Raw genomic sequence first — 13379 nt, 5'->3', positions numbered from 1 at the left:
GGTTTACCCTACAGACCATATCCACTGATTTAACACCCCAGAAAGTTTTGTTTTGTGTTGTTTGTGATACATTTAACGCGTCATCTGAGTTCTCTCCGGATTAAGAGTACATTCGTCAGGGCAGGGATCTTGGGTTCTGGGTTTTTTTGTTTGTTTCTTTGTTTCCTTTATTATTTCTTTCTTTAAACATTTCCTCAACATTTACCATATGTCAAGCCTTGTTTGAGGCTCTGAGGATACAAATACAAATCGAACCAAACCATACATAGCAAAGACAGCTGCTTGACCACTAACATCCTCTTTTCTCCTTCTTTCTTTAGTAAAAGAACTCATGGGTTTTAGCTGGCACAGGATCGTCCAGTTGATGACTACATTTCTGACCTTTCTTGGGAGCTAAATGTTTATGTAACCAAGTTCTGAGATGTTCGTGGGAGTTTATGTGAGATGTGAGCAAATATGATGCCAGCTCATTTCAGGTCATGCCATCAAGAAGAATGGATATGTTCCCTCTTTGCCCTTTCTCCTGCCCTTTACCATTGGCTGGGATGCAAATGTGATGGCAGGAGCTAGTGCAGCTCCCTTGGGCATGGAGATTCCACGCTATGTGTTGAGTTTCTTACCCTGAACCTCCTCAGTCTGGACGGGTTAAGTGAGAGAAAGATAAACTTGATTTTGTTGGAGCCAATAACGAAAGGTTTCTTTGCTGCAACCGCCAGGATATTGTACCCAAACTAATAAGTCTCTGACCTCTACCTCTAGTGGAGGCAGTTCAAAAAAAAAAAAAATTGTGTGTGGGGAAGAAGTACTGAAACAGAGATAATCCCTTAGTGTTGTGGGGCTATAAATGAGGTCATGCCCAGCATAGGCTGGGATGCTGATTGATGGAAGGTTATTGAAGAGGATCCCTGAAAAGGATCCCTGCAGATGGAAATTGAAGTAGTGTTGGACACTTGATTTGAGTAGGATTCTTTGGCTCTAAGTAACAACATCAAAATCCAACAAAGACTTTTTATTTAATGGATAATTCAGTGGAGTCATCCATTTATTCAACATTTACCTATCACCTACTATATCCTAGCTCTGTTCTAGGTGCTGGTGAGGGCAGTGATTAAAACAGTTAACCCCAAATCAAGGCAAAACTCTACCCTAATGGATCTTACAATCTAGTGGGGGAAAGATTTATTTTATCACAAAACAAGAAATCCAGAGATAGGTGGTCTTGTGCTGGTGGATACAGAGGTTCAACACAGTCTTCAAGAAGACAGACTCTTTCCATCTCTTCATTCTGCTGTCCTCAGTATGCAGACTTTGTCCTCAGCCTTGTAGCCTCATAGCCACAAGACAGCTACCACAGCTCCAGGCATCACACTGCATGCACAGTAACCTACTAAAAGAAGAGGGACTGTTTCCTCCCATGTAGCTCTTCTTTTTTCCCTAGAAGGAAAACTTCCTCAGAAGTCCTCAGCATATTTTAAGTTCCATTTTCTAGAATCGTATCGTATTCCTGATAAAATCACTGGTAAAGGGTAGGAGACAACCACAACTGGCTTAAGTTTGTGGTTTTCAAACTCTTTTTTTTTTTTTTAAGATTTTATTTATTTATTTGACAGAGATAGAGACAGCCAGCGAGAGAGGGAACACAAGCAGGGGGAGTGGGAGAGGAAGAAGCAGGCTCATAGTGGAGGAGCCTAATGTGGGGCTCGATCCCGTAACGCCGGGATCACACCCTGAGCCGAAGGCAGACGCCCAACCGCTGTGCCACCCAGGCGCCTCTGTGGTTTTCAAACTCTTAAATATTATAATGACTCCAAAGATCTTTGGTTTATGTGGTTTGTATTGATAGATGTTTGCTGTATTAGAAGTTAAAACTGAAAAATTTAAATATATACATTCATTAGTTTATTCTAAATTACCTTTTATATATTAACTTAGTTTTTTAATGAAAAATGGCGTTTTCCCCAAACAAACAATAATTAGTGGAAAAAGTGACACGGTTTTACATGTGTCTTTATCTCTCTAATGCTGACTTAATAGAAGAAGCTGGGTTCTACTTTCTCCTGCTTTCAATCCATTGTGATATGTTGTTTTGCTTGAAATAGGTAAATTCTGGCCTCACACAGATATGATATGTTGCTGCAAAAAGGAGGACCTCATGGACCTCCTGAAAGGGTCTCAGGGACTCTCAGGGGTGCTTGGACCACACTTTGAAAACCAATGGCTTAGATCAATCGAAACTCACTCCTGGGCTACGAAGGGGCTTACCCCGATTCCTCAGCCTCCCTATAGACACATGGCTGTTTCTTTTCCTGAACAAAACCAAAGTTCTTTTAGCAAACAGAAAGGAGAGGAGGGGCGCCAGGTGGCTCAGTTAGTTAGGTGTCTGCCTTCGGCTCAGGTCACGATCCCAGGGTCCTGGGATCGAGCCCCGTGTTGGGCTCCCTGCTCAGCGGGGAGCCTGCTTCTCCCTCTGGCCTCCTGCCCCCAGCTTGTGCACTCTCTCTCTTCTCTCAAATGAATAAATAAAATCTTTTAAAAAACATTTTTATAAAGAAGGGGAGTGGCTGTTGGGTGGGCAGCCCATAGTGTCTGTCAGATTGCTCCACAGCGGTGGTTTTCACACTCACCGCATCTCGTAGGGAGAAATACACTTAATGTGTACTAACACATGCGTACAACAGAAAAAAAAGTTTTACAAAATACGTAGCCTTACAACATGCCATGCCCTCTGATATTTTCTATTCCTTTTATTCCATTCTCTTTCATTAGAAAAAAAAAAAAAGTGCTGGCCGTAACCCCATTACATTCATTTCATGACTCACTAGTGGCTCATAATCCTCAGTGTGAAAAATACTGCTCTCTCGGGACTTGCTGACTGATTGGACAGAGGGGCTGGACTGAGGTACCCAAGATGAATTGAATTAAATAAGAATTACCTTAAAAGTTGACCAGGGAAATTCCCTGAGATGCCCATGGTGACCTTGCCTTTTTTCCTACTGGTTGTATTAATTCCTTTATGTTTAGCAGGGGAAGTAGGTTCAGCTCAAACAGCCTTAAGTTAAAAAAAAAAAAAAAAAGGATTCATTGACTCACAGAAGAGGAAAGCCCAGGAGTTTTACCAGCTTCAGGCACAGCTGGATCCAGGTGCTCAGATGGTGGCTATCTGGCAGTCTCTGCCTATACACTCCGAGGCCCTCCGTATTGGCATCAGTCTCAGGCAGCTGTGGCTCCCTTCAGCTCCCCAACTACAGAAACAACAGAGGAGAGGGGCGCCTGGGTCGGCTGGACATCCGACTCTTGGTTTCAGCTCAGGTTGTGATCTCAGGGCTGTGGGATGGAGCCCCGAGTTCTGCTCCTCGCTCAGCATGGAGCCTGCTTGGGAGTCTCTCCCTCCCTCTGCCCTCCCCCCACCACTCTCTCTCAAAACACAAAAAACAAAACCACCAAACAAAAACCAACAGAGGAGAGAAAACGACATCTTTCTGGTATTTCTACAAAAACGTCCTTGTGCTGGTGCTCCTGGGCCAAACCTGGGCAGTGTGTCCGCCTTGGGAAGGGGATGCTGAGGTCAGCTTCGTCTAAACCACATGGGATGAGGTGGACAGACGGGGGTTCCCCAGTGGAGAACTGAGAACTCATTGCTTGAAGGAGGGGAGGGGGTTACGAACAGGTGAAACCAGCAGATAGTTACTCCCTCAAGCTCCATGAGGTAAAAGGAAAACGTAGGGCCTCGAGCACCATTACATTCCCAGTGATGGCACAGACGAGGCTCAGAAAATACTTGTATGAAAAGGCCTATTTTGTTTGTGTGTTGCAGAACTCTGGGCCCATGTGCATGTTTCAAAAGGTCAAAGAAGTCAGGGTAGACAGGTCAATGGACGAGACCAGAGAGACCAATTTAGACCAGCTCATCTATGGCCAGCTGATTTTCAATCAAAGCGTTCAGGTAATTCAGGGAGGGGAAAACAGTTTTGTTTTTCAACCAATGTTGCTAGAACAATTGGATATTCACACTGAAAAAGATGAACTCAACTTGCACCTCACACCATACACGAAAAGTATTCAAGAGAGGTCATAGGCCAAAATATAAAAGCTAAAATTAGAAGCTGCTAGAAGAAAATACAGGACCCTGTTGGGATGGGCAAAGATCTTGTAGACGGGACACCTTGAGCATGAATCACAAAAGAAAGAATTTATTTAGTTATTTTATTATTTAGAGAGAAAGAGAGAGAGAGACAGAGAGCAGGAGGGGGAGGGGCAGACGGAGAGGGAGAGAGAGAATCTCCAGCAGATTCCCCACCGAGCATGATGCCAGGCTTGATCTCACATCTCTGAGGTCATGACCTGAGCCAAAACCGGGAGCTGGACGCTTAACCCACGGAGCCACCCACGCACTCCATATATTCCTTTACGAATTTTTTTTTCATCGTAGCCCCAAACTGGAAATAACCCAAGTGCCAATCAGTTGGTGAATGAATTAACCAGTTGTGATGTATGAATACAGGGACTTCATTTTGTCACTCCCGTCTCCCTGGGACGTAGAATTGCTGCCTGCCTGGCACGCAGGGGGCAGTGTCCCAAGATTGTGCTGTGACGGTGGCTGATTCTCAACTTCGAATACACAGCAATTATAATAAGAAGATTATGTAAACATTTCCCACTGCAGAACAGCTCCGTGACTAGGCCCACAGAAGGGGAAGTAGAGCTTCCTCTATGGTTCCCTTCCACCAAGTGGCCCTGATCCCAGGGCTGCAGTCAGATCTCCTACTGTCCCCGAGTGTGGTGGCACGTTTCTACCAACGGCGTGCCGGAGCTGGCCCGTCCCAGGTCACAGCAAGTGACCGCGCACCTCTCTTCCCTTCTCCATGCTCGGTGGCCTCGTGCTGGCAGCTTGAAATTGGTCGAGGAAGGAGTATTTGCACCCCCCCCCCCAACTGGAACACATGACAAATCAGGACTTCTTTCCAAGAGCCAGTTGACCCTTTCCCGGCACGCCTCTGCCGACCGCTGTCCCTAATCCCTGGCTGCCTCTTGGTCTTCTCCTGGCTTCTCAGATTTTCCGGAACGTGTGTAACCAATTCCCCACACCAAATTCCCACGGCGAGCATTTAAAGTGCTCGTTGATAGAAGAGGTGCATTTCTTTACCTTCTACTTTTAGATCATCTTGGGTCCTTGGTAATATAATTTGGGTGGAAAAAAATAGACTCTCTTCTTTGTTATTTTTTGTAGAGCCTGTTGACTTCACGTTCTAATTTCTTGTCCTTCTGTCTCGCTGGGCCTGCTGCCCATACGTCATGCATTCTTAGGTTCATTCCGCCGTCTCTTGCATACCATGCCTTTTTGCTTGTTTTGGTTTCCATTTTCATTTTTCTGGCGTACATCTTGAATTCATTTTTGTTAGAAGGCTTAGGCGTGTTTGATATGGAAATGGATGTCGAAAGCACTTAAAAAAATTTTTTTTCAAGCACTTTTTGCTGAAAAATTTCAGCTCCATGTTCTGAAGGATTTCCTTGCTCTGATAGTTCCACACGCTAATTTGCTCTTTAGCCATGTTTCTTCTATTTTCCAGCATATTCATGGGCATAACATTTTTTTCAGTAACCATATTTTTCATCTCTAGAAATCTTTTCCTGTTGTCTGATCGCTTCTCTTTCATTATAGCCTGTTCTTGTTCTGAGCTGACCTCTTTATTTTTATTTTTAATTTTTAACGATTTTTTAAAGTTTATTTGAGAGAGAGAGAGAGAGTGCACATGCAAGCAGAGGGAGAGAAAATCCCAAGCAGACTCTGAAGTCAAAGCAGAGATCGGCTTGGGACTCAATCTCATGACCTTGAGATCAAAACCAGAGCAGAAACCAAGAGTCAGACGCTTCACCCACTGAGACAGCCAGGTGCACCTGAAGTGCCTTCTTTAGCTAAAGTTTGAGGGGTGTCTGGCTGGCTCAGTCAGTCGAGCATGTGACTCAATCTCAGCGTTGTGAGTTCAAGCCCCACGTTGGGCATGGAGCTTACTTTGGAAAAATAAATAAATCAGGGTGCCTCGGTGGCCGGTTGGTGAAGCGTCAGACTCTTGGTTTCAGCTCAGGTCTCAATCTCAGGGTCTTGAGATCAAGCCCCACGTCGGGCTCCGTGGTCAGCGAGGACTCTGCTTCAGATTCTCTCTCCCTCTACCCCTCCCGCTTGTATGCTCTCTCTCTCTCTCTAATAAATAAATAAATACATCTAAAAATAAATAAAGTTAGAGATAACTATGCTTGTATCTATGGACAAAATATGGCAAGAAAAATTTTTTTAGCACAAACAACATTGCAACAACAATAACCAAAATAATATCCAGCTTTCAGGCCCATTGTGTTGGTGAGGCTGCAGGAAAACAGACCCCAGCAACTTTGGGGGGCAACTTACCAACATGGATCAAAAGTACTCTGGGGGCACCTGGCTGGCTCGGTGGGTGGAGCACGTGCCTCTTGGTCTTAGGGTTGTAAAGTCAAGCCCCATGCTGGGTGGAGAGATTACTTAAAAAAAAAAAAAATAGTACTCTGGCATTTTCTCCCTTGATCCAGCAATTCTGCTTTCAGATATTTGTGTCACAGATACACCTGTATGCCCACAAGAGAAAGCGAGTACAAAGATTTTCGCTGCAGAATTATTGGTCTTTGCCAGAGTGGAAACAACCAAAGTTTCCGTCTCTAGGGAATGACATAGTGACCCACGGAATGGTATGCAGAGATAAAGGAAGAAGAGGAAGTCCTCTTTGTCCTGCTATGGAATGATCTCCAGGATATATCATTAAATGAAAAAATAAAAAATGCAGAAAAAGTTTATACAGAATGCCACCTTTTGTATAAAGGACCTAAGTATTTATATTTACTGAAAGAAATACAGGAAGTATTCACAAGACTAACAAATGTGTTTACCAGGGTGTAGGGGAGAGGGAGGAAGTGGGTGGACAGGGATGGGTGGAGATCAGTTTTTTCAATGGATTGCTCTTTATATCACTTTGCATTTTTTTTGAAGATTTTATTTTCAAGTAATCTCTACGTCCAACCTGGGGTTTGAACCCACAACCCCTGAGATCAAGAGTCACATGCTCTATTGAGTGAGACAGCCAGGCACCCCTCACTTTGCTTTTTGAACCTTATGAATAGTTTTTATTAAAAAATTAAATAGAGGGGCACCTGGGTGGCTCAGTCCATTAAGTGACTGCCTTCTTCTTCTTCTTCTTTTTTTTTAAAGATTTTATTTATTTATTTGACAGAGAGAGACAGCGAGAGAGGGAACACAAGCAGGGGGAGTGGGAGAGGGAGAAGCAGGCTTCCCGCTGAGCAGGGAGCCCAGTACCCTGGGATCATGACCTGAGCCAAAGGCAGACGCTTCACGGCTGAGCCACCCAGGCGCCCCCCCCTTTTTAAAAAGATTTTATTTGTTTGACAGAGAGAAAGAGAGCTCACTATAGACAGAGGGAGAGGGAGAAGCAGACTCCCCGCTGAGCAGAAAGCCCGATGCAGGGCTCACGACCTGAGCTGAAGGCAGATGCCTAACTGACTGAGCCACCCAGGTGCCCCAAGCGACTGCCTTCTGCTCGGGTCATGATCCTGGGGCCCTGGATGGAGCCCTGTGTCAGGCTCTCTGCTCAGAAGGGAATCTGCTTCTCCCTCTTCTTCTGCCCCTTCCCTTGGCTTGCGCTCTCTCTTTCTCTCAAATAAATAAATAAAATCTTTAAAAAAATTAAATAGAGAAAATTTAAAGCCAAACTATATGGATCATGTGCCGGGTTCCATGGTGGGGGCTTTTTAGATATCATTTCATCTAAACCTCAGGCCAAGAAGCAGGAGTAAAAATCCCCTTTATGGAGGGAGAGACTCATGCTCAGGGAGGTGAGGTTACACAGGTTAAGCGGTGACTCTGTGATTTGAACGTGGGTCTGTCTGACTTGAGATCTTTGCTCCCAGCCCTCGGCCGACCATGGGGGTTAATGTTTAACAGCCTCCCTTCTGCATAGTTTATTTTCATTTTCCTGTGTCCCCACCTGGTCCCTGCCCAAGTGAACACCTAATCCTGTGTAATTGTCACTATAGGGAAGTTTCAATTTTCTCCTTTATAGGCAATAATTCCAACCTTAGCCGAGACAGCAGAGGAGAGGGGTGGACTCTGTCTCAAACTTGCCACTTGGACAGGAAAGAGAGCCGCCCTGATGGGGGCTCATTAAGACGAGGTGCCTCCAAGGTAGGTGGGAAAGGTGACTAATCTTGCTTCGACATCAATATTAATTGAATTGATATTTTTTAAACTTAAAAAAAATTTTTATTTATTTATTTATTTTTAAAAGATTTTATTTATTTATTTGACAGAGAGAGACAGCCAGCGAGAGAGGGAACACAAGCAGGGGGAGTGGAAGAGGGAGAAGCAGACTCCTCCCTGAGCAGGGATCGTGATGTGGGGCTCAATCCCAGGACCCTGGGATCACGCCCTGAGCCAAAGGCAGACGCTTAACGACTGAGCCACCCAGGCGCCCCTATTTATTTACTTTAGAGAGCGAGCGAGAGAGCAGGGAGACAAGTAGGGAGAGGGAGAGAGAGATTCCCAAGCAGAGTCCACACCGAGTGTGGAGCCCGACGCAAGGCTCAACCCCACGACCCCACGACCCCGAGACCACGACCGTAGCTGAAACCAAGAGCCAGACGCCCAATCAACTGAGCTACCCAGGAGCCCCTTGAATTGAAATTTTTAAAAAGTGTGACCCAATTCATTGTTCCCTCTTTAGAAATTGTAACAGGTGTGCATTGGTTTCCAGTGGATGGGGGGGGGATACCCATCACAAACCTGGTGGCTTAAAATGACAGAAATTTATGCCCTCAGACTTCCGGAGGCTAGAAGTCCACAGTCAAGGTGTCCACAGGTGTGGCTCCTTTTGGAGGCTCTGAGGCAGCATTTATCCCAAGCCTGTCTTGTAGCTTCTGGTGGTGGTTGGCAAAGGATTGTCACCAAGGATGGTGTTCCTTGGCTTTGTGACGGCATGGCTCTGATCCCCTGCCTCTGTCTTCACGCTCCTTCTCTGTGTCTGTGTCTGTCCTCTAGTAAGGATACCTGTCATTGAACTTGGGCCTGCTCTAATCCAGTATGACCTCATCTTAATGATATGCTACCCAAAACCATGCGTACGTTGGGCACATTGAATTAAGTTTTATTTTTTATTTTTTTATTTTATTTTTAATTTTTTTTTTAAAGATTTTATTTATTTGACAGAGATAGAGACAGCCAGCGAGAGAGGGAACACAGGCAGGGGGAGTGGGAGAGGAAGAAGCAGGCTCACAGCAGAGGAGCCCGATGTGGGGCTCGATCCCATAATGCCAGGATCACGCCCTGAGCCGAAGGCAGACACTTAACCTCTGTGCCACCCAGGCGCCCCTGAATTAAGTTTTAGCTGAAGGAATTTGAGAAATGCAGATGCAGGAAGGACTTTCCAGAGCAGGTCAAACATAGACCCTCCAGGGAAAGGTGCCCTCCCGGTGCTGGGAGGAATGGAGCCCTCTCATCTCCCAAGACCAAGGGAAGCCAGGAGAATTTGAACGAACAGGCCGTGCTGAGTTTCCTAGTTTGGTACTCTTAGCTTACATCCCTTTTCGTCCTATCACATCTTCCCACAACTCTCCCCTCTTCATCAAATTCAGGCTAAAAATACTCAAGCTTAACGGTTTTGTTGGGTCTTCATTTCCTTGTAAAAAAAATTACTGTGTCCTCTAAAAATTACATTAAATAAATCGATATGTTTTCCTCTTGTTAGTCTGTCTTTTGTTTTGTGGGGTCTCCAGCTGAAAACTTAAAGGGGTAGAAGGAATAGATATTGTTTTTCCCCTACATTAACTCAATTATATCAGCAAAGGCCCTATTTCTAAATAAGGTTCTGGGTGGATATTAACTTTGGGGGACACTATTCAACCCAGTCCAAGTGTGACAGTATTTTTTTAAAGATTTTATTTGTTTAATTTTTATTTTATTTTATTTATTATTATTTTTAAAGATTTTATTTATTTATTTGACAGAGCAAGAGACAGCCAGCGAGAGAGGGAACACAAGCATGGGGAGTGGGAGAGGAAGAAGCAGGTTCCCAGCAGAGGAGCCTGATGTGGGGCTTGATCCCAGAACGCTGGGATCACACCCTGAGCCAAAGGCAGTTGCCTAACGACTGCGCCACCCAGGCGCCCCAGTATTTATTTTAATTTTTAAAAAAGATTTTATTTATTTATTTGACAGAGAGTCCACACAAGCAGGGGGAGCAGCAGGCAGAGGGAGAGGGAGAAGCAGGCTCCCTGCAGAGCATGGAGCCTGTCTCAGGACTCGATCCCAGGGCCCTGAGATCATGACCTGAGCTGAAGGCAGATACTCGACTGACTGAGCCACCCAGGCATCCCAAGATTTTATTTTCACGTTATCTCTCCACCAAACACAGGGCTTGAACTCATGACCCCAGAGATCAAGAGTCCTGTGCTCTACCAACTGAGCCAGCCGGGCGCCCTGAGTGTGACAGTATTAATTCTCATTCTGTTGTCCTAAAACTCTAGCTTCTGCTCCATGGTCTGTTTGCACGTGTGTGTGTGGAAGGGCAGAGCTGAGATGTTATTGTTACTGAACTCTAGAAAGTACAATTCATTCCTGGGCAGCAGAAATAGTTGTCTGCCTGGTATATAAGAGGGTGTGCAGCAAGATTACATTGTGATGGGGGGGCGCCTGGGTGGCTTAGTCAAGCGCAGCTGACTCTTGATTTTGGCGCAAGTCGTGATCTCCGGTTACTGGAATCGAGCCCCGAGTCGGGCTCCACGCTCAGCAGAGAGTCTGCTTGAAGATCCTCTCTCCCTCTCCCTTTGCCCCTCTCCCGGCTCTTGCACACTCTCTCTCCTCTCTAAAATTAAAAACAAATACATAAATAAATCTTTTTTAAAAAAGAAGATTATGTTGTGATGACTGTTGATTCTAAAATCTGAGCAAACAGCATCCACGATACAATTATGTCAAGTCTCCAGCAGCATCTTGATTTTCCTCCAGGAAAACTCCCCTTTCTCCCTGTCAACCCATGCAGTTAGGAGGAGCCAACGCCACTCTCTGGCTTGACAAGTGGGCATGGGACCAGGCATCCCTGCTCCATCAGAACATTCTGCCATCCTGACCGCAGTGATTGGTTTAGGAGATGAGCCTGTGACCCCAGTCGAGCCCATCAGAACCTTTGAGATTCAGTCCTGGGCTTCTGCTGGAGTCCTTAGCAGTGAGCTCCCTTTTGCATGGGTTACCAGACTGAATAGAAAGCTGGAGCTCCCAGGGTCCCCCGGGGAGTGATAGGCTCCCTGGTATGAAGTCACAGCAAAGGAAATCGGGGCCAAGGGATGGACGAAACAGATTCCCAATGATTTTGTCTGGGCTCCTAGATCCAGCAGTACTTGAACTCAGTCCTAAATCTGACACACAAGGATAAGCCAAAGAACGCTCTTGGAACCCAGCTTGAGTTGAGTTTCTGTCACTTGCAACTCAAAGAGTCCTGACTAACTGAACATCCCCTCAGCTTCCTTGGATTTCCAGTCAGTGGCTTGAGGGTGAATGAGAAGAGAGGGTACGCTAGTGAACTGTGGCAAAGGAAGGGGCCCTTTCCGGTTATCTGAGTCTATGGCGGCTGCGCCTTGCTTTGTCTGTGAGCTATTTTGCAACTCTATAATTTGTACAACGCTGGTAACTGCAGATGATTCTTGCCCACAGACATGCAAATGAATTTTGTCAGGTGGAGACCCAATTGCGGGGCCTTCTATGGAAGAGATGGTTCCTGTTGCCCTGGGGACACTGACCTGTGTTGTGTTTATTTGCAATTCCATTTCAGCATTCCTGAGTGCCTAAATGTACTAGTCTGTGGATTCTCCTTTGATTCCGTATTAATATCTTACTCGCTCCTTTATTTATTTATTTATTTACTTACTTACTTATAAAAAGATTTTATTTGAGAGAGAGAGCACAAGGACGGGGAGGGAGATGGGAAGGGGACGAGGGACAAACAGAGGCACAGGGACAAGCAGACTCGGCGCTGAGCGTGGAGCCCAACTCCAGGCTCAATCTCATGACCCTGAGGTCATGACCTGAGCCGAAATCAAGAGTCTGACGCTTAACGGACTGAGCCCCCCATGGGTGCTATTTTAGATAAGGTCGTGGAGAAGACTTCTCTGAGAAGGTGGCATTTAAGCAAGGATGTTTGTTCTTGGTTTTCTCATCTATAAAACAGCTTCTAGGCTCTCCAGGACTTATTTCCAATGAGTTTATTGATTCTTCTTTCAATTGAAAGAATAGCTCTGCACTGATCCCATTGACAGTTTCTCTTTACAGTCATTTTTGTGTGACCAATAACAATAATTCAGAAGCCAGCTGACAAGGACCAAGCTTTGTTCGTTTGGCCCGCCCACCATCCATTGCGTCCTCCCGTGGTAATGACACCCCAGTGTTCTGTTGGGGAGTCAGCCCTTCTCCACTCTTGGTCCGTGTGGTTTGGGAAGACTCTTCCTATCCCCAGAATCCAGGAGTGGGCATAGGACACAAGCCTGATCAATGAAAGCATCGTCCCTTGGGCTGAAATGATTGGCTTGGAGTGATTCGGGCTGAGCCAATGAGAGCCCTTCTCAGAAGTTTTCTTGGAACTTTTGTCAAAGGGGTTTCGTCTTTCCATCGGGGTTAAGAGGCTGGTGGGAAGGAACCAGAAACAGCACGTGGAGAAAGCTACAGGAGGGTGAAACCAGCATGGAGAAAAAGACCTAAGAGGAGAAGAGAGTGGATGCTGCCGACCGTGAGCCCCTGGTTGCGACTCCAGGTCACATCTCCCCAGCTTTTTGTTTAAGCTTGTTTGGGTTGGGCTTATATTACTTACGAATGAGACTCCTGACTGTTAGAAACCTCAAGTCGTTATGGCAAAATGCTAACTGCTTCTAAGATATGATCAGTTTACCTAGATTACCTCTGTGATTATTTTGTTATTGCTTAGTGATTGATAGCCTGGAGCCAGTCTTTGCAATCAGAGAGAACTGAGTTCGAATTAAATCTCCACTACTTACTATATGGGTGAGCTCGGGGAAGAGTGGTCAAGCCGACGGAACTGTTCCCTTAGTATCTCCAGGAGCAATGTCTGGAGTCACAAGCAGGATAAAATATTGCCATGCGTGTCATCCAGTGGGGGAGTTAACTTTTTCTTTTTTTTAAATTACTTTTATTTTTTTTAAAGATTTTTCATTTATTCATTTGAGAGAGAGAGAAAACAAGAAGGGGGAGAGGGAGAGGCAGTCTCCCCACTGAGCTGGGAGCCCAACGCGGGGCTCGATCTCAGGACCCGGAGATCATGACCTCGGCCAAAGGCAGA

The sequence above is a fragment of the Ursus arctos genome, unplaced genomic scaffold, assembly GCF_023065955.2.
Source record: "Ursus arctos isolate Adak ecotype North America unplaced genomic scaffold, UrsArc2.0 scaffold_16, whole genome shotgun sequence".
Classification (NCBI taxonomy): Eukaryota; Metazoa; Chordata; class Mammalia; order Carnivora; family Ursidae; genus Ursus; species Ursus arctos.
This window is presented reverse-complemented; position numbering follows the sequence as displayed.